The sequence below is a fragment of the Nicotiana tabacum genome, chromosome 14, assembly GCF_000715075.1.
Source record: "Nicotiana tabacum cultivar K326 chromosome 14, ASM71507v2, whole genome shotgun sequence".
NCBI classification, from domain to species: Eukaryota; Viridiplantae; Streptophyta; class Magnoliopsida; order Solanales; family Solanaceae; genus Nicotiana; species Nicotiana tabacum.
In genome coordinates, this window is record NC_134093.1 from 72,707,459 (window position 1) to 72,728,926 (window position 21,468).

The following is a 21,468-nucleotide window of genomic DNA, read 5'->3' on the forward strand; positions in this document are numbered from 1 at the left end:
CGATCAATCGGTATAGATGTCCAAAATTGGAGAATACAATGACTTGGATTTGATGCGACCAAATGAGAGAAATTGAAAATGAGAGAGTGTCATTAGTGAAAACTCGCAAAGAGCACTACAAGACGATGGTGAGAAGAGAAATGGGAGATGTTAGCTGGTGAAAACCCGCAAAGGGCACCACTGATCGAAAAAAGAGGATAATTGGTCACTGACATGGACACAATCCTGGGCAAGGTTTCTCAAATCTTGAGGTATAAGCTATGATGGATTTTTGAGAGTTGGACGGTTCGCACAGATAGGGCATCCAGTCCAAAATGCATGTCATGTTCATTGAAGTCCGCATACACTCCAGATAAGGCCTTCTTTCCTTTCCCCAAAAGGGATACCTCTTGTTTAAATTCATTCGTCCATTCCATCGTTTGTTTTTCTTTCAATCCCTTTCGGTCTAATTCTATTCTAAAATAAGACAAAGAAAGCACGACAAGACTAATTTACAAGGTTCTCATTTGATACAAGCTAGTATGCAAAAGCGCCCAGCCTCGGCAGGTGCATCGAGTCGACCTCGATTGGCCATGATGGCTGATGCTTTGAAGTCAAGAATTCCTAAAAGGAAAGGGATCAAAGTCAAAATGCCGCAAAGGCAAAAGAAAGTTAAAGAAGGTTAAGTCCCGCGTGATTAACCGTCCTGGTAAAGTTTTTGAAAAGTCAAGATCTCCAGGGTTAGAAATGAAACCAATCCCCAGCAAGTAAGCAAGCAGTTGAGATCTTCTTCAAAAGAACGGGCCGAGATCAAGTGACCAAAATAATCAAGGCCACAAAACCAACCACCATTTCAAACTGACAAATTGTTCTCTGTTGAAGAAAACAGGAAACAGGTGCAACCCGAAAGCAACCTTGCAAAAAGTAGGGGCAACCAAAAGGAAAACCGCGCAAGGGTTGGAAACAGCTTTGCAATAACAACTTCAAAAGGGAAGTCTCCTCCAAAATTCATTCCCGCATTCACTCACTCTCTGAAAAATAAAGGAAGAAAAGAAGAAATGATGTTAAAAATAATTCAAAACTACGGTCTCTGATCCCAAGCTGCGTCTTTTCCAACATAGGGTCTCCACTCCCTAGTTGATGCCAGCATAACTTGATGACTTTCCAACATAGGGTCCCACTCCTTAGTTGATGCTAACATAACCTGATGACTTTCCAACATAGGGTCCCACTCCCTAGTTGATGCCAGCATAACCTGATGACTTTCTAACATAGGGTCTCACTCCCTAGTTGATGCCAGCATAACCTGATGACTTTCCAACATAGGGTCCCACTCCCTAGTTGATGCCAGCATAACCTGATGACTTTCCAACATAGGTTTCCACTCCCTAATTGATGCCAGCATAACCTAATGACTTTCCAACATAGGGTCCCACTCCCTAGTTGATGCCAGCATAACCTGATGACTTTCCAACATAGGGGTCCACTCCCTAGTTGATGCCTACATAACCTGATGACTTTCCAACATAGGGTCCCACTCCCTAATTGATGCCAGCATAACCTGATGACTTTCCAACGTAGGGTCCCACTCCCTAGTTAATGCGAGAAAAACCTGAAGACTTTTCAACATAGGGTCTCCACTCCCTAGTTAATGCCAATATATGGTCCCACTCCCTAGTTGATACCACCATAACCTGGTGATTTTTCCCAACATAGGGTCTCCAATCCCTAGTTGATTTTACTCTTAGACATAGGGTCTCCACTCCCTAGTCTACATTTACTCCGGGTACACCATTCTCATCTTTTTATCGCTTTCGATAATGAAGTAGTATAAAATTTTGTTACAATAACTCACGAAACTTTCCTAGTGAAAACTGGGGCAGAAAATTTGGTTCGTTTGTTTTGATTCCTGAGCAAGTTATACCTTAAAGTACTGGGTTCGACACAACCAAAAGAAGGTGTCTTAATCTAGAATAAAAGGCCTGAGTTAGTTATACCTTAAAGTACTGGGTTCGAGACGACCAAAAGAAGACGTCTTAATCTAGAATAAAAGAAAAGAAGAAAAAACCAAAGTACAGAAGCGGAGAAGATATGTGCTGCTCAAGACGAGATTGATGTCACGCCCCAAACTCAGGGAGTGTGACCGGTGCCCAACCGAGAGAACTCGGTCGAGCAAGCCTATTAGACTTACTTCTACCCAAACTCATCCATGAATAAAGAGGAGATGTACTCCATTAATCAATCACTGAAAAGATTTTATTAACTACTTCCTTTTCATTTCCATTAGTAGCTTCATTCATAATTTTCAAAACATTACGAGTTTATAGAATTAATGAAAAAAAATAGTATTTCCAAGTACCAACATTTCTAGTTCAATTCCCAACATCTACCGTAACCCACAACCTGTCTACGGAGCCTCTAAATACAATAGGAGAGTAATATGGAAATGACGGTAACAAGGCCCCGGCTATACCTCAAAACACTGTACATGAGAAACAAAAGATACATGACCCCAAAATGAAGTGGGGCTCACCAAATCAGCTGAAAAGAGTGTATTGCTATCACTGATCAATGCCGCCTGCTGAAGAACCACCTGCATCTATTAAAGATGCAGTGCCCCCGGCAAAAGGGACGTTAGTACTTTCGAATAGCACTAGTATATATAGCTAAAAATCCTCTTTCAAAATAGAATGCCCAGAAAAGGCAACACATAGAAACAGCAAGTCACCATCAATAATATCCAAATGTCCAGTTAAAATATAATAATTTTCAAAATATGAACTTCATATATAATTTTGGTTGGGAGATCATTAGCACCGATATACCACCGTCTTTATTAGCACGGAGTCCGATCACGCCCGATCGGCTAGGCCATCTCCCCACGAACAATGTGGTTTGACATGTGATGCGAAAGAAAGTTGTTACCAAGAGTAGTACCACCATATGCGCAATATGGCATCTGATCTCCACCCGATCAGCTAGGCCGCCTTCCCATATATGTCGTGCGGGTTGACTTTTCCAATCCGCAAAGGTTCCAGTTTCATCCCAATTAAGGAGAATAATATCACAATCCACTCCTACACCGGCACGTGTAATTTTAGGTGTGGGCCTTATGACCCACCCTTCCTCGGTATTGCTAATGATGCTCCCAAAATAGTTTTGATTTGATTTGCAAACAGAAATATCATAAATACAATTGTATTCACCTCAACATCTTTCACATTGTATGAATTCTCATTAGTATTTCCAGTCATTCACAACGACAATATTTCCTTGGCTCATTAGGCCATTCACAAGATTCTTTATTCCTGGCATGATGGCCGAATTTCATATTCCACACTTCCACCTTTTTTAATTTCAAAGATCACCATCAAGTATCAACATATAGGATATTTTAAAAATCATATACTTCAAATCCATTTGAAATGGAAACTTCAAACACAAATGGTTTCTTCCCAAAGAATGAAGCATACCAACCAATAATAGAAACACACATGAAAAATCATAAGCAGTCAATACACCATTTACTCTTGCAATACTCTCCCCCAGAAATGACAATATACAATTTCAACACATGAGTATATAGAACTTGAATCACACTGGATATATTTATAAATCAAAGCGTTAGTTAAAGCAGCCACTAATGGGCATGAATTTAGTACAAAAGCTTTTAGACAATTCTATCTTTCATTGAAATACGACTCAAAGCCATAACCTTTTAATACGTAACCCACACTTTGAAACTTATAGAAACATTATGGAATTCAATTCCAAGAGAGAAAGTTTAGCCAACATACCTCAATTGCGCTTCTTTAGACTCTACAATTATCTGGAACCCTTAGCAACCTCAATCTATTTTAGCAATATAAAATTGAACCCAAAATTAGGAAAACGTTCATGGTTCTAGTTCACTCTTTATTTTTCCCACACTCTTTATCACATGCATGCAAGATGAACCACCCTCGTACCCATGAAGTGTCACACTAATACCCTATTATAGCTATGTTTGAAATTAAGAGCTGAGGTGATGAAGCCTTACCTTTTAGGGTGAAGAATTTTGGTACTCTACTTGAATATTTTCAAGGCTTTGAGTGATGATCGAAGATCAATTTGATGAAAACTTAGACCCTCCCTCTTGAACCCTCTCTCTCTCACTCTAGAAATATCTGAAAATGAGCTCAAAATAGACCTAAGGGGTATTTTAACGGAATGGGGGTCGGGTTTTAAATTATAAAAATGGGTGCCCCGACACAGGTCTGCGGTCGCATATGCTACCGCATAATGGTTATGTGGTCCGCAAAGTGACCGCAGAAATGGCCCTCAGGGGCCTGAACTTACGACCCAGGTATGCGATCAGTATGCGGTTTGCATACTCATTTTGCGGTCGCATAATGCACCGCAGAACTCCCTCCGCAAAAACTCAAGAGGGATTATATGATCGATATGCAGTCCGCATATCGATTATGCGGTCGCATAATCGACCGCAAAACTGACCTCAAGTTGGCCAAACTTACTGCTTCACTCTGCGGCCATTATGCGGTCCGCAGAGTGATTATGCGGCCGCATAATGGGCCGCAGAAATGCGTTCTTCTGCGAAACATTTTTATCTCAGTCCGTAGGGTACTGTTCAATCCAAGAAACCCCGAGTTTTTGGTTTAAATTTTTACGGGTCCTTACAATTGAAGTCCCAAGTTTTGTATGTCCCATCTTGATCCGAAAAGATGAAGAAGATTGAACCAGCACCTGCAGCTAACAAGCATCAAGATCCAGATCAGAGTCTGCATAAAGAGCCAGCCAAGACTCAAGACCAAGCTTCGAAAAATTTACAGATAGGAATCTTGTAACTAGTAGCTGATAGGCTTAGTTAGTTTTCTTCATTTTTTACTTTGGTGTAATAAGAAGTTCAGCAGCAGTAACAGCAGCAACAATAGTGAAATAATTATTTTTCGGTAGTCCCAGCTACCAAAACTTCCAGAACTACACTAACCCGATTCCTTTATAACCAAGGATATGTAGGCAACCTTTGAAGCAAGGTTTGGTCAAATATTTTCAAAACGCTTCCCATGGAGTATCAAAACGGGTAAAAATCATCCATGACTGCTCACTTTGTCTTTGCCCGAAAACTCTTCGTGTTTCCGAGCAAAGAGGGGCAGCTGTGAACATGTAATGTTTACCCTACCAAAATATTCCTACAAAATTAATAAATAAATTATTCATATTTATTTATTTTTAGGATTTTTGTTAATTATTTGAAATTATTTGCATTTAGTTGCATTGTTTTTCATTTTTTGAAGTCATGAAAAATAACAAAAAATATTTAAACCTTCATCATCTTGCATTATTAGGTTTTTAATTTAATTTAATACCTAATTGCTCAATTTAATTATATCATTAAAAGGAAATCACAAAAATTGTTTATTTTTGACATTGTTAGTTTTAATGTTAAAATTAGTAGTTTAATTTGTTATAACTTAGAATTGATTAATTAGTTAAATAATAAGGGTAAATAGTTAATTACTTTTACAAATTAAGATAGCCTAGTACTTAATTATGATTTTTAGTTAAGTTAATTAGTTTTTTTGGAATTAATTAAATTAATTAGGGGACTAATTAAATTAATCGGACTTGGCCAGTGTAAAAACCAGCCCAATCCCCAAAATCTAGCCCAAAATTACCTAGCCTAATCCCCTAACCGTCTGAAATCCCGCCTAAACCTAAACGGTGAGTTTTCAAGCACCAATTGATCCAGGCCGTTGATCTTCAATAGATCCAACGGCCCGGAACTCCCTTCCCCTTAAGTATATATATGTCCAAACCCTCTCTTACCCCCTTCATTCCCGTCTCACCCCCCTCTCTCATGCCTCTCTCTCTCTGAAACACCCCCAAAGTATAGAGACTAGCACCATAACCCATCTCTCTAACCACCGCCCTAAGCCGTCGTCGGAAATCACCTACGACGGTGGCGACACCACAAAGCCACCCAAACTTACCCCATACACTCTCCTCACCTCCCTGAACATCACCCTACCAACCAAATCCCCAAAAATCCCACCAATAATCATAGATCTTAGATCTACGATCTCCAAAACCCTAGATCTGTTTTGCAAAACCCTAAATCCAACCTAGTCCATTTAATAATCCTCCTGCCAAGATCTCCCATCAAGGATCTCAAATCCCAGATGGGAGTCTTGGCATGAGGGTTTTTAGCGGCTAGATCTATTCTTTTTGGAATATTTTATGTTATTTCCTGTTTTTCATCTTTATATTTTGTGTTTATTGTCGATTATTGTCCTTCTTTTTTTATTTATTTATTTATTACTGTCTGATATTCTGTTTAAATCGATTAATTAAGCAAACTTAATTAAGATAAAGTAAAAATAGTGTTAGATTACTTTATTTTTCCTTTTTTGCTTTCTATTTTTTAATTTATTTTATCTTTATTAGTTCTGGGTTTATTTTTAGTATTACCGCTTTGTTGTTTATTTTGTTAAATTAATTTGCTTTATTTTTTTTTATTTTTTTTTTTACTGTTGTTTGGTTTGGTTAAGAACTGGGTCTCACTGAAGTGGCCCGTTCTACTTGGCTGATAAATTGGGCCTGTCTGAATAGATAGGCCTATAGCTTTGTAAAAAGCTTAAGAGCCCAAAGTCCTTAGGCCCAGAGTCACCTGACTCAGGCCCATAACCAATCTGGTTCTGAGAAAATTCCAAGACCCTTAAGGGTCAGTTTTGGAATCCCAATTCTGAAAATTATTCCGAAAATACTAGAAACTTCTAGAATAGGGACAAATGTCCCAATGCTGAGTAGAAAAATAGGGATAAGATCCAAAAATATTCAGAAATTGAACACTTGTCCATTTTCTGAGATAAGGAAGGTACTACAAATTGGACAGCTGTCTATTTTTATTAAGAAAGATGCCATTTCCCTAATTTATGGGAATTCTGGCAGATTCTTTTGTACCCTAATTCTCATCCCTTTTTACTCGTTTACTCTATAAATACACTCTTCCCTTTTCATTATAAGGGTGGACACATTATAGACACCTGAAGACACACAATATACACATCGAAATAGCTACACACCTACACACACAAACACACAGAAATCTCTGCACTACCTTAAGATTTTCTATTCATTTCCAAAAGAAAATCTTCTGAAAATCAATCTTGATTTTTCAGAGACAAAAATATACAATCCTTTCCTGTTTTCTTTTAAAAATCCGGCTGTTCTTCCTACCTTACTAGGTTTCATTGCTACTGCTTTACTTCAAGCTTTCAGAGACCTATTTTCTTACTTATTTGTTCTTGCTGCTATCAAGGTACTTTCTTAAACAATGTAAATGTTTAAATCTTGCTGTATCATGACTATGATTCTACTGGTTATCAAAAAATCTGGGTTCTGTTTGAATATTGCATAAAGTAATTTGGTTGAGAGTGGTTAGTTATTTATACTGCTTGAGTCATTTAAGTCATGGTATCTTTATGTTAAAATGTTCTTAAAACTGTAAAAAAAAAACATGTTTTAAGCTTTATATGCATTTACAAAATCTGTACGTGTGTGTGTAATAGTAGAAGCAAAAACAGCACACACATTTTTTAGAAAATGTATTAAAGTAGTAATAGATAGATTTGTTATCACTAATGTAATAATTAAGCTTCTATATTATATTATCATGTACAATGTGCTGATTTAATTAGTAGTTTTACCATTTTATTTAAAACAATCAAATATAGTAAATCTGATTCCATTAGTTCTAAGTCATGAAAAAAATAGGTTTTGCAAGCAAACTTAATAGCAATCAGGGTACATTTTCAGTACGAGATTGTACAATAAAATTTTGACTAATAAATTAAATTGATAATTCAAGTAAAGGCAGCAATTTTTTGTTGTTTTAAATACATAATGAGTCTTAAACTTAGCACTTTAACATAAGTTACTAAGAGGCTTAGGCAATCAGTATGAAATTATCCAAAAATTAACCAAAATTTTGATTTATTTTGTTCGTATCTCAAGACCCATGTTAACTTCTTTTTTTAAGATAAACAAAATATAGGTAAAATCTGATAATTGCTGTTACAAATTTTAATTTCAAAATCATTCACACAAATATGCACTGGGCTAGAGTCACTTGGATTCATTATCATCAGGCCCAAATTAGTTTTTGAGTAATTTGTCCACAAATGGATATTGGGCCAGAGTCATCCGGACTCATTATTAGGCCCAAACCTTCTTGCATTAAATGTGTTTAATTGATTGAATGCTTAATAACATTGTATTGGGCCAGAGTCATTTGGACTCCATGATCACTAGGCCCAAATCGTTTGGACTGAATTCATTTAACTGCCTTAAAATATGCATTGGGCCAGAGTCAATTAGACTCAAGCAGGCCCAAATTCTTTTGAACTGAATTCATTAGCTAGGCCTAATAACGAATAATATATGTCTTGGGCTAGAGTTCATTTGGACTCAGTCCTTATCAGGCCTCAAACTTTAAATCTGGGCCTGCTTGAAAGATAATACATAGGCTGCCCCCATCTAATACAAACAAACATATCACCTAGTATTGAACCTTTATACTTAGCCATATCACATCGAGTGTTTAGTTTAGAGACATAAGCATAACTTAAGGTACTTATAATCAACTTATTTATTACAATTATGTACACGCACACGTGACATAGTTGTGATGCCAAAAACAAACCAAGGTACATGTTCGCGTGACCATGGTCAAACAATCTTAATAAATAAAATGCCTTAATTAAATACTCGCAGAAATGCTTTAGCTGCGAATTTTAAACTACTATCATGATTGCGTGACGTGATCCTGATATCCAAAATTAAATCGAGGTATGCATTCGCAAAACTTCGACCAAAAAATCTTATTAATAAAGCGCGATTAATTGTGTACACGTACGCGCGACATGATTTTAATGCCCCAAATAAAGCGGATTTACAGACATGTAATCCGTTTCAACGATAAATTCATAAACACCATAATTAAAAGCGGTAAAGGTAAAATGCATATAGGTTCTAAAATACGTAAATAAATAATTTAATTAAGCAAGGTATGATTAAAAATGACCATGATAAAACCACGGAACTCGGGAATGCCTAACACCTTCTCCCGGATTAACAGAATTCCTTACTCGGTCTTCTGGTTTTGCAGACTTAAAACGGAGTCAATTTTCCTCAATTCGGGATTTAAAATAAACCGGTGACTTGGGACACCATATAATCATCTCAAGTGGAGACTGTGAAATAAATAAATAATCCCATTTCGATTAATGTCACTTAAATTGGAAAAACTCCCCTATCCCCTGTCGGGAAAAAGGAGGTGTGACAGTACCAATATTCACAATAGCAATACCACCGTACTTTTAGCACGGAGTCCGATCAAGACCCGATTGGCTAGGCTATCTCATTAGAGACATAAACCACAATCACTCTCAATACCAATACCACCGTACTTTTAGCACGGAGCCCGATCACGACCCGATCGACTAGGCCATCTTATTTGAAGACATCAACCACAATCACAATCTCAATCACAATCTCTGTGTAAATATACCACCGTGAATCTAGCTCGGAGTCCGATCACAACCCGATCGGCTAGGCTGTTTTATTTTAAGACATCAACCAAAATCATAATTTCAATTATAATTTCCAGCACAATCACCACCATGTATGCGACATGGCATCCGATCACGACCCGATAGGCTAGGCTATTTTATTCGAGACATCAACCTTTTTATATCAATCAATATCATCCCAATTAAGGGGAATAATTTTATCATATCAATCTCATCCCAAATAAAGGGAATAATTTTATCACATCAAACTCATCCAAAATAAGGGAATAATTTTATCACATCAATATCATCCAAAATAAGGGGAATAATTCATAAAAATAACATAGGTACAAATGTATTTACCTCATCATCTTTTACATTGTATGAATCTCCACTAGTATTTTCAACCAATAACAACAACAATATTTTCTTGGCTCTTTTGGCCATTCACAAGATTATTTATTCAAGGCACGATGGCCGTATTTGATATTCCACACTTTTATTTCTTCCCTCTTTGTATCATCATCATAAATATCAACATATATGATATTCCGGAAATCACAACTTTAAATTCATTAGAAATGAACAATTAAAGCACTATAGATTTCTTTCCGAGAAGTGGAGTAAAATAATTGGCAATTGATGCGCAAGTTAAAATCATCAACAAGTAACACACCATTTATTCTTGAAATACTTTTTCCCAAAAAGGGAAATACACAATTTCTACTCATGAATATGTAAGAGCACAAAACACATTAAAAATACTCACAAAGCATAGCATTTGTTAAAACAGCCATATACGGGCATGACTTGAGTTCATAAGCTTTTAGGTAATTCTATTTGCAAAGTCAATTCGGAATAGTTGAATCAAGGTTCATTTCATAACATTTCTCATATCATTTCATTTCATTGGCACCATTGGCCACAAGAATAACTTTCACTCTTGGCACATTGGCCACACTTTATATCGCCAATTCATTTATTTTACTTCCAACCATCTTTATAGATTATCCACAATAAGATATTTCCAATCAAGCCTTTAGGTACACATATGAGAAATTAAGAGTCTTAAGTATATTGAGATTTTCTCACACTTTGGCATCATAACCTTCAATTGGAACACAACTCAAAGACATAGCATTTTAATACACATATCATTCTTGAACACGTTCCCAAAATATAACATAATGTAATAGAACATTCAGAACACGTTTTGAATACATAATTCTCGATACTTTACTTATTCGGGACAATCAAATTTATTGGGAACTTCTTGGAACATAGAATAAGGAACTTGATACAACCATATATGAAACTTACGGGAACATCATAGAATTTAATTCTAAGAGAGTAGTTTAGCCAACATACCTCGCTTTGAGCTTTTCTTAAATTACTACAATGTTTCAGAAATTCTAGCAATCCAAATCTATTTCGAGACATAACAAAATTGAACACAAATTAGGAAGATATTCACGGTCTCAGCTCACTTGAGCATTTTATCAAATACTAGATGTGCAAATTTGATTACAAGGTTCTTCCACAAGATTTCCTTCACTTCGCAACCTAATCTTTACCCATTTGAGCTCAACAATCTTCCCATAAATCTTATTGGTACATGCATGTATAAATAACACTCTCACACCCAAGAATCATACTCTCGATCAACTATCTTCTACCCAAAGCTAAAATTTAAAACTAAGGTATGGAACCTTACCTCTTAAATGAAGAACTTGAAGGATTTCTTGTTGGATTTCAAGGCTTGGACAAGATCTTGATGAACAAAGCACTTGAGCTTCTTCCTCTCTCTAGAACACTCTCACTTCTCTCTAAAAATATTAGATTTATGCTCTGAAATGAGCTTCAAGGGTTATTTATCGAAGTTGGTTCGGGTTATAAAGATAAAAGAATGGATACTCCAAAATTCTGGACCAAGCTACAGACCAGGCTAGGCACGCTCTGTAGCGCGGTCTAGCACGCTACAGACCTAGCTTCACGATGGATATAGCACGGTCTAGCACGCTACAAGCTGGGCGACGCGAGATTGAAAATTTTCAACTTCCCAACACACTGTTCAACCCAAAAACTCCGAAAATATAATACATTAGCCTACCTTGGCACCACAAAACATTAAATTACTTAGAGAAATTTTTTCGGTTTCTTACATATTCTATGCTAGAATGGTTTGTGATCTGTTGGTTATTTGCACACTAGATACATTTTTGTTTGGGCCTTAAAATTTGAGCGAGATGGTTATTGGGGTGTTGAATGATTGATTGCGCCTTGGTTATGGTCTTTTCAGGCTGTGATATATTGTGTAATTCTCTTCTCCGTGGTTATGATCATGCACTTCGTATACTTGATGTCGAATGGTGTGTGGTTGTTTATGTTGTGCATTGTCGCTTAAGGTATTTTTTATGGACCGGTGTGTTGATGGGTCACGCATTGCAGCGGGGTTATGTTGGGATGTGATCCTTTGTGATAGATTCGTGTGTCTTGGTTTTACTATAGGTGATAGGTTCATAGCATTGTGTTTGTGGTGGTACTTGTTGAGCTTGTAGGGCGATTCTCTCATTTGAGTCATTTTTCCATATTTGAGTACATTTGAATTGTTGCTTATTGGTGCGAATCTTGCACGGTTGGTGGATTTAGGTTGCATTGGTGTGGCATGTCATTAGAATAGTTGAGTTTGATGAGATGAGGTCATTGGACCTAGAATGGGTGCTATCGGTTTTGATTACGGTATATTTGGAAGGATAATGTCACTAATCGGCTTAGAATTTTGCTATGGTTCCTGTCGGATGAGAGAGAGATCTATGACTTGTTGATATGATGAGTGGTTATGAGTTTATGCGTGTTTCATTCACCATTTGCAGTGTACGAATCTTTGGAACAAGGTTTTAGTTGATATAAGGTTTGTTTTCGGTACCATGTTTGTTTTTAAGTACCTATTGTGGCCGAAAATTACTGTTGTGAGTATCTGAGTCATGTGGTATCGTGTATTTACATTTCGGGTTATGGTTATGACTTGATACATCTTGTTCAGACTTATACAGAGTGTAGATGCGAGATTTGGCTCTTGTAAGGAATTTCGGATGTTGGAAATTGGATTCCAAGGTTTATGGACTAAGGTTGAAGGAAGAATCTTCGGTTAGGTTATGTTGTCAGACTTATATAGATTTGAGTGACATGGTATCACCCATGGGTCGGTGCATGATGAGTTTACATAGTGATTTTATGGCTTTGGAACAACTTTTAGCACGTTCGAGGACGAAAGTATATTTAGGTGGGGGAGAATGCAACGACCCAACCAGTCATTTTGAGTATTTGCATTTTGTTCTGCTATTTAAAGTCTTGAGTAGCTTCATATGATGTATTATGACTTAAGTGAATCGTCGGTTTGGTTTTCAGCTGATTCGAAATTGATTTGGAAGAATGAATCTCATGTTAGAAGCTTTAAGTTGGAAGAATTGAACAAGTTTGACTTTTGTGTATTTGAGGCGCATCAGAGTTTTGATGATTCTGTTAGGTCCGGATAGTGATTTTGGACTTGGGCGTATTCTCGGATTTGCATTTGGATATTTCTAGAAGGTTTCAGAACTATTTGGCGAAAGTTAGAAACTTGAAGGTTTTGAATGTTCATAAGTTTGACCGAGAGTTGACTTTGTTGATATCAGGTTCGAATTGTTGTTCCGGGAGTTGGAATAACTTCGTTATGTCATTAGGAACTTGTGTGCAAAATTTGAGGTTATTCCTGGTTGATTTGATATGGTTCGGCACGAGTTTTGGAAGTTGAAAGTTCAAAAGTTCATTAAGCTTGATTTGAGGTGTGATTCATGGTTTTGATATTTTTATGCATGATTTGAGGCCTCGAGTAAGTCCGTGTTAGGTTATGGGACTTGTTGGTATGTTCAAACGGGGTCCTGAGGGGCTCGAGTGTGTTTCGGATTAATTTCAGACCATTTTTAGGCCCTTTTCAATTGCTAGTTTTTGGCTACAGGGGTGTACATCACGATCACGGAGAATATATTGGTTGCGATCACGAAGTGCAAAATGGAAAAATTATACCGGTGAATCGCGTTCACGGAGGAAGCTTCGCATTCGCAAAAAGAAATTCTGTTGTCACCGAGCTGACTTCGGAAGCTTATATCTTTCAATCTTTAAGGAATTTTTAGATTATCCAAAAACGAAAGTTGTAGATTTTGTTTCTAGTTTTCAGAAAGTCAAATAGTTAGTAATTTGGAGTTATGTAGAAAACATTATAGCTAATACACTACGGGCAGTCTGAGAAGATTTAGGGAAGGGTTAATGGAAATTTGTTTTTCGCGATAGCAGGGAAATGCACGCGATCGCTTAGGGTAAAATTTGTGCTAGAAATTTTGGAATCGCGATTGCGAGGTTGGTGACCGCGATCATGAAGGGTACCTCTGGAGCAGTGTATAAAGTACTCTATTTCAAAGGTCTTGGTCATTTTATCCTAATTTGAGCTATGGTGCTCGGATTTGGGCGATTTTGGAGGCTATTTTCACCACATGGATTGGGGTAGTGTTTTCTACTCAGTTTTGATTATATTTGATGAATCTATTGTCATGTCCTGACCTTGGGGAGAGGGACCAGTGCTCGACCGAGAAATCCCAGCCAAGCAAGCCTACTTGATGCCTTCTACCCAATCTTACCCATGACCAATTTAAGATTCAGTAACAAGAAATAGACATGAGAGGAGTAAAGTGTACCACATCCTTTTTCCACTACTTATAGGAGCTTTATTTAAAATTTCCAAAATATTACAAGTTCATAGTTTCTAGGGAAAAACATGTTTGACAAATACAAATATTTCTAGTTCATTACCCCAAATTGAACACCACCCACAGCATGTCTACGGAGCCTCTAAGTATGACATAAGAGTAGCATGGAAGTACCGGTGACAAGTCCCTGGCTATACCTCAAAACACAATGTACAATACGAAGTGACATAAGGCCCGGAATAGAATAGGGCTCACCAAATCTGCTGAGTAAAGGGTAACTGCTAATGAGGATCATAGTCGCCTATTGAGGAACCACCTGCATCCATTAAAGAAGCAGTGCCCCCGGCAAAAGGGGCGTTAGTACATATGGAATAGTACTAGTATGTAGAGCAGACAAAACAATGTATAAAAGGTAAGGTAGCTCAAAGAAAGGTAAATGTGACACATCAAGAAGCTCTGAAACAAATTATATGATCATATGCAAGTAATCCACATGAGCTATGGTATGGGATATAACCAGTATAATATAAATGTACACTATGTACCAACCAAGGACATTGAAAATAGAACCTATTGTTCGTGTTGGCTATGTGTCTCACCAGTCCGTCCATAGCCCTCTCTTACTATGCACCTATGTGTTTCACATACCGTCCATAGGGTTCATCTATACGATGCACCTATGCGTTTCAAAGACCGTCCATAGGGTTCATCCATACCATGCACCTATGCGTTTCAAAGACCGTCCATAGGGCTCATAACACATTATTATACAGATGACTATATGTAAGCTCAAAACGACACGAGTAACATTACATTTAGGTAAGTTCTCGGATCATCAGAATACTTCATGTTCATGCTCATCATGTGGAAACACAGTTTATTACATTAGCACATGTATAGAGAATCAATGAGTAGATTACAATGGTGCATGGACCCAAATATTTTTCTTTAATGTTGATCATCATTTAGCATAGAACATCTCTCCTTCGTCTCATTTGTCATGTTAAGGTCATTAGCTAAGTTCATGATTATTTGGGCTTTAACATCAAGGTCGTTTGTATTTATTATTTTAGAAGCATACATACCATGATTGAAACCATTCGAACATACAACGCCTCATAATTCTCATTTTGGCAAGTGGCCACATTTCATGGTCATACTATCACTTCCTTTTTACCTGCCATAGGTGATCATAGAATATTAATAACATTTAAAACATTTAGGAACACCATAACTTCTACTCATGAGAACATAAGAGCTTATAACACATTGGAAACATTTACAAGGAAACTATACACATTTCATTTGAAACATAAATTGGAATCATAGATATTCGTTAAATCAACCTCATTTGAAGTATATTTTTAGGAGAGAATAAGGATAGAAATTGAAACAAGAATTGAGCATATCGGCATATAATAAATCATATGTTTGAGGCAATCTAACATGATAAGAAGTGGTACTTTGGGCAACCGTACATGGGGTTCACAGTGAGATCATGGAATCCGATTTTACGGAGGGAGTTTAGCCAACATACCTGAAATTCGCCCCTTAATAATACTATGATGGTCCACCACACTAAACAACTTCAATCTACAACAATGCAATACAATTGTACCAATATTAGTAAGATTTCTATACTTTAAGTAATTTATGATTTTTATCAAACATCTAATGTGCATATTCATCTACAACCTCCTTCAATGGAATTTCTTCACCTTACAACCACCTTCCACACTAATGATTCCCTTACCATCGTCTTTAGGCCATCCACAATTTCTATTAGTACATGCATGCTTAACAATTCACTCTCAACCAATCAATCTCATTAATTAAATAATTTTACAACCTCTACAACACCAACACAACCTAGGTTAGGAACTTATGTCTTCCAAGCACCATCCCATAAGTCCTAACACATATTTCATACATAAATAATCACCATAAATTAGTTAGAGATGGTAGACATACCTCTTGTAGTGAAACTCTTGAAAACCCAACTTGTAGTATTCTTGACCAATTTGGGAATTTGAATGGAAATTTATGGATCTTCAAGATTAATCCTTATTAATATAAGTGTTTAGGAGTAGTAATCAACTCAAAATACTCCAAAATTATTACCTTGGTTCATGGGAGGGAAGTATAGGATGGATTCCCCTTGTTAGAGCAATCCCTAGCTCAAAGAAATGAATTAGCCACACTCTCTCCTTGACTTTGGGGGGTATTTATAGGGCTCCTATGTGCGCGTCCGCGCACCTGGGCGCGCATACAAGGAAAAAAACCTATCTTTTGTGTGCTGCCGCGCAAATGGGACTAGTCTGGTAAAATGGCCATAACTTTCTGTAGATATATCCAAATGACAAATGGTTTGATGCGTTTGAAACTAGACTCAAAGGGATTCAATTTGATAGTTATATCAGCACTTAATCTTTATACTTCGGGAGTTGCACATGTTTGAATTTGGGTCTTGTGCGAATTCATTTGAAACTTTAGCCCATTGCATACCTCCCAACTTGGCTTAGTCCTAGGGATCTCCTAAAACCCTAAAAAACTTCCAATACACCTCCTACCCTTATTATCATGATCATCTAATTTGGTCAAATCCATAATCTCTTGTGGAAGGCAAGATGACACTTAAGCGACTTGTGAGTGCGCTTTATGGCCTCTGACTCATAGGAAATTTTGAGGGGCCTCACATCCTCCCCTTCTTAGGATTATTCATCATCGAATGAGGGATAGAGTCTGCCCGAACACCTAGCATGACTTAACTCTTTCCTCACGCCTCAAGGTTTCCAAATTTGGCTAACTCCTTAAATTTCTAGAAATTTCGATAGAGTGTCCCCTACATTTGGGCCTATCCACTTGTCAGAGAGCCCCAAAAACCACTCTTAACAACACATCCACAACCCAATGAAACATCACAACATATAAATAACACCAATCTCAACATCACAAACATTACACTTACCAAAAGGGCATTCTAACATAAGCTGTACAGGTTTAAATCACAACACATTAGAAGTACTGTCCAACCACAACCATCTGGTTATACAAATAAGTGAGAATATTTTCTTCTCACAACACCTTCGGCCTCTGAGTGACCTCCTCGAATCATTGACTTCGCCATAGCACTTTGACGAAGGCAATCTCAACTTCCAGACTTGTCTAATAAGGATGACAATTAGGTACCTCTAATAAGCCAATTCTCCATTAACTTCAATAGCCTCCACCGGTACGATAGGAAAAGGATCTCCAACTACCTTCTTTGACATAGACACATGAAGCACTGGTTGTATGAAGGACACCGATGGCGGACCTCGTACTCATAGGCTACCTGGCTTATTTTCTTCAAGATTTCATAAGGCTTAATGTGCACTGCACCTACTCTACCTTTATTAATAATTCACATAATGTCTTCATGGAGAAGATCTTGAGAAGAATCCGTTCACTTTCTTCAAACTCCCAAATCTCTATGTCGAATATCCGAATTGGACTTTGGCAATCCTCAACCTCCTCCACCTTATTCTATGATGTTTTTGAATGAATATGACCATAAAGTTTCCTGCCTTGTATGTTTGATCATGGAATGATACTTCTTCTTTGACATATTTGAACCTACAACCCCGGCAAGTTTAATGCAAATAGGGATGGCAGGGTTCGATATTGAGATGGAATTATTTAAGAATCAGTCAATATGTTGAGCAGAGTCATTTAAGGAAGTTATATACTAAGAGGTGTGAAGGTTACTACCAATAGTGCTGACATGGTTAATCATTGTGATGACATCATTGATTCTACAAATGATACCTAGAGTTAACTAGTACACATTGATAATGTGGGAACCATGTACATCATCTTAAGATGTAAAATAAGTGAGTCGCTTTAGACATGTGATATATGGGAGGCATGATCGGGAGGATAAAGACATTAGTACAGTTATTCCTGGAAGATGATGAGTTATGAAAGGGATAATAGCAATTGTTTTATGCCATATGTGCCTTGTTCGGAAATGGTAAGTATTAAGGAGAAGTAGCCAAGCAAGTGAAATAAGATGTCTCCTTGAGTGTAGGGAAAAATCAGTTGAACTCGAAATGAGGCGATCCTTGCACCATGAATGTGATGTAGGAAAATACATGAAGTTGCATTACGCTCTTAACGGTAATTGGAACCAAGGACTTAGGCCCCAAGCCCATGAGATTAAAAGTAAAGGGTTAAGCACTTGTGAGGTTATTACTCTTGCAACTTAACCTTTCCCGATAGTTTATCCTATACAAGAGGATTAGAGATACGATAGACGTGTCCATCAAGTTAATATGGTCATGATATGTGCCAAAATCTGAAACATCTACCTGAAGTGGGGAGGGAAAGGTCGCGGTAAGGCTACTTATGTTCAACCATACACGAGTGAGACTATTTAGTTAGGACACCCTAATGTTGGGATGAAATCATGCATTGGTTAGATAGGTTCTAATGGTTAATGTGATTCTCCAAAGGGAATTGCGAATGATAAACCCTTGTCCACCCAAGGACGTGGAATGCTAGGGAAAGTAAATCCTCCGCACATGACAATGACATAGTAAATGATCCTAGAAGTCGAGTGTTAAGGATAGAGGAACTCGGGGATGCACTATAGAGTAAACATGGAAGGTTTGCGAATGTTCATAATGAGTTTGCCACGGGTTTGCGACTTGGAAAGTACCCGGATGCTAATGAAGGATGGGAAAAACATGAGAAGCAGGCATTATGCTATGATATTGATTTCACGCAGGTTAATGCTAGGAGGGTACATGCACTAGCCAAAAGATGTTATTCATTGGAAATAGAGAATCCCATAAGAAATTGTCAAGAAATGTTCTTTGTTAAGAATTGGAAGATGTAAGTTAAAAGTATTAACTTAAGGTTGTAACTCAATTCAAGAAAATCATTATAGAACTCAATTCCTTAAGAGGTTGTAATAAGAGAATTGTGGTAAAGAGGCTCCACGAATAATGCGTCTTATTCAAAAAGTAGGTACATACAATGTTTGGTGAGTCAATGTCGTGTCAAGATCATGTTTATGTTGGCTCTTCAATATATATGCGCATTATACGATGAGGAAAATTATGTGGTGCTCATAATGATGTACTAATTATTGACTTACTTGGTGACCTTAGGTTCCTGGGGCAGTGCCTTAACTGATGCCCCTCGACTCCACACCCATAACATGCATTGGTACAATAGTAGCATACCCCCGAATGACACCTCCTACACTTCTCGCAACGAGGATGAGGTATGCTAAGCTGGCTTGCCCCACTAACTTGATATTTACTATTTTTGCATACATCATAATCATCTCCCCTATCCTTCATCCAGGCCCCTATGACGGGTGTAACAATCTTTGTACCGGCTTGTTGTGTGGGCCTTTGGAATTGCCCAAGCCAGCCACCCCTAAAACGCTCCTGAGCATACTTGCAACACGATGCCAAATGTTCCCTCCTGCATGTCGGACAGACCAGGCCGGGTGTACCCAGCCTAGGGCATTTATTCTTCTTGTGCCCCTTCTTTCCACAACCATAACATATTTCAAGAGTCATCCAACATATGCCCTAGTGGCACTTCTTACAAATCGTCCATTCCGGCTTTTTAGTACAAACAACCCTCTTTAATTTCCTAGGTGATCGTGCCACATGATTCGGCGGTGGGATGACATAGAAGGGGAACAAGGGCATTTCCCCTAGCAACTAATGCTTCCAATTACTCGACGACTCGACCCATTCTGCCAACAAGCTCTTCTGCAATCTCCCCCAGATTCAATAAAGGGGTCACTCCCTTCTCACAGCTTCGAACCCGAGGTCTACTCATCCGAAAAAGGAGACATGATGGGGAAATTAGCTTCCTATCTTGAACTTTATCGCACGATCTAGAATATCAAAGAAGGGTGACATTCTAAAATGTCCAAGTAGCCTCCTAATTATAGATGTTGTCGACAACACACAGATAAGAAGGACTCTACTAGACATGGCTCCGAGATATCTGAGGACACTTTAAAACCTTAGTATCTGATACCAAGCTTGTAATGCCCCGTATCCAAAAGTCATCCCCGGGCCCATACCTCGGAACTCGACAAAAATCACAAATTTTGGACACTCATTTGATAACGAGTCCAACTATACCAAAATCATCTAATTCCAACCACAAATCCCCAAATCTCACTCTCCAATACATAGTCCAAAAATCCCCAAATTACATCACAAACACACATAATCTAGGTGTAAAAATCAATGGGTAAACAATAATTATCAATAAAAGTGATGAATCTTCACTTACCTCTTCAATTGTAGCCAAAACCCTCTCAACAATCTCCCCTAGCCGAGCTCCACAAGTCCAAAATGAGAGAAATAACTCAAACCCTCGTGTTAATCCTTTTGCCCAGGCTTTTCGCACTTGCACTCCCATTCACCGCACATGCGGCACCGCGCCTGTAGACAAACCATCGCAGGTGCGGAATTTCATTAACTCCCCGACCATCCATTTTTGCGGAAGAATATTTCTCACCTGTGGAAGCGCACCTGCACTTAAGCCTCCGCTTCTGCGGTCCAATATGCACTTCTGCGCATGCGCACCTGCGCCCTCAACTCCGCATCTCTGGAAACCCGTGCCTGCTCTCCTCTTCACTTCTGCGCTCCGCTGGCCTAGCAGGTACGGCAAATTCCTCGCACCTGCGCATCTTCCCAGCGCCAACCCAAAGCCGCTTTTGCAACCCCCTGGCTGCTTCTGCGGTCTCGCACCAGCGGTTAAAACCACAGAGGTGCGATTGCACAAGACCTTAAGCCATAAGCATTTACTTAAGTCCAAATCTCAATCTGATCTCAATCCGAATCACCCCCGAGGCCCCAGGGACCCCATCCAAGCATACAAACACATCCTAAAACATGACACAAACTTAGTCGAAGCCTCAAATCACATCAAACAATGTAAAAATCACAAATCACACCCCAATTCAAGCCTAATGAAACTAATAATCTTCTAATTTCTAAAACTAATGCTGAATCATATCAAACCACGCCGATTGACCTCAAATTTTGCACGCATGTCATAAATGACACAACAGACCTACTCTAGCTCCTAAAACTAAAATTTGATCCTGATATCAACAAAGCCAACTCTCTGTCAAACTTCTCAACCTTCCAAACCTTCAA